Source organism: Cucurbita moschata, unplaced genomic scaffold, assembly GCF_002738365.1.
Source record: "Cucurbita moschata cultivar Rifu unplaced genomic scaffold, Cmos_1.0 Cmo_Scf00037, whole genome shotgun sequence".
Lineage (NCBI taxonomy): Eukaryota > Viridiplantae > Streptophyta > Magnoliopsida > Cucurbitales > Cucurbitaceae > Cucurbita > Cucurbita moschata.
The window spans coordinates 1737873-1739369 of record NW_019268553.1 but is presented as its reverse complement, the minus strand read 5'-3'; the positions used below and the strand labels follow the sequence as shown (position 1 = coordinate 1739369).

The following is a 1497-nucleotide window of genomic DNA, read 5'->3' as shown; positions in this document are numbered from 1 at the left end:
AAAAAAAAAAAAAAAAAAAAAACCATCTCTTCTTTTCCATGTTTGACTTGACCCAAGATTTATAAACTTTCTTGAAATATTAAATTGGACCACAAAATATTTTTTTAACCTAAAGTATTTTTCAATTTTTTATGAAATAATTTTCATGACTTTAGTAAATTAAAGTCATATATTTTACGACAACCAAACGCAATAATCATTTATGCCAAAAAGAATAATAAGAATAAATAAATAAATAAAACAAATTATCCAATATAAATACATTTGAAAGATTATTTTTGCTAAATATTTTTTAAATCAAAATAAGCAAAAAGTAAATTATTAACAAGGAATCAAATTAAATTACATGCAGAGATTATCACAAAGAAAAAGGCAAAAAGAGAATAAAATATTTGTAAAAGACAAATAAAAGTTAAGATATTGAAATTAATTTTTTATTTTTATTTATTCATTCTTAAAAAAATTGGAATCTCATTCTTTCATTTAGTGAAGCTACAAGTTAGGTATCGTTCACAAGTAATATACACCAATAAATACAAAATAATAATAATAATATAAATTTAAAATCCAATAAATTCATCTCGTGAGAAGTAAGAATAGCCTTAAATTAATCTCTTATCTTATCGAGAATCATCTGTAAATAACAGCTTTAATTCAATATATCAGTTTCAAGTCAATTATATTCTTTCCCTTTTTTTTTTTAATTCAACAAAGCATTTAAAGATGAGAAGATTCAAACATAAAGCATCTTAACTAAGAACGTAGATCTTAATATACAATATACATAACATCACTCATCTATATACCTGATCGAGATATGAGTACTTACATTTATCAGTTTCACTTTACTCCGGCCTTCCCAATATCCAAATATAGTAAATCTGTAAATACAATTCGAGCATAGTTCAATAGATAAAACAGCAATAGATAAAACAGCTAGAATTGACGTATCGGTTAAAAAAAACATTAAAATCCTATGCAATTGAGTTGAAAGGATGATTAGATACCCACCACAAACAAGCTATTGATTAGAATAGAACCATACTGATAGCCCTCACTCAAAAGGCTGAACACTTTGAATGCAATCTGCTACAGAAGAAAACATCATGATATCGTTAGTACAGTCGACTCAAACACTATGAACCTCTGACAATTATTATTGATGCATACCTATGTAGAGTGCTGATGATGCTCAGGCTCATAACACATGATGATTACAGACAAAAGCAGCTTCCTACTAAAATAACGAACAATAGGCAGGACTGGCTACACCCAACAATCAATGGCTGATTCTTAAAATATGAGAAAGAAAAAGGATATGGGGAGAGAAAGAGAGAGTTTAGAAGGAACAAAAGAACCGAGACTTCAGCTGTACATCTGAAAGAAACTACTGTGCTAAGTACAAGTTTTAAGCCGATTATGGGCTTTGTAAATTACAAGCTATAAAGGTACAAAAAAAAAAAAAAAAAAAAAAAAAAAAAAAAAAAAAAAAAAAAA

The 1497-nt window shown here is 26.9% G+C and overlaps 1 long non-coding RNA gene across 1 annotated transcript; it reads right to left on the bottom strand.

Annotated features, from left to right (window-relative positions):
• Positions 1–691: 691 nt before the first annotated feature.
• LOC111432008 lies at positions 692–1478 on the bottom strand. The gene is made up of 3 exons (XR_002708595.1): positions 1171–1478; positions 1012–1086; positions 692–881 (listed from the first exon to the last, which is right to left on the bottom strand). It is a non-coding gene; the product is annotated as an uncharacterized LOC111432008 (long non-coding RNA).
• Between the last annotated feature and the right edge of the window lie 19 nt (positions 1479–1497).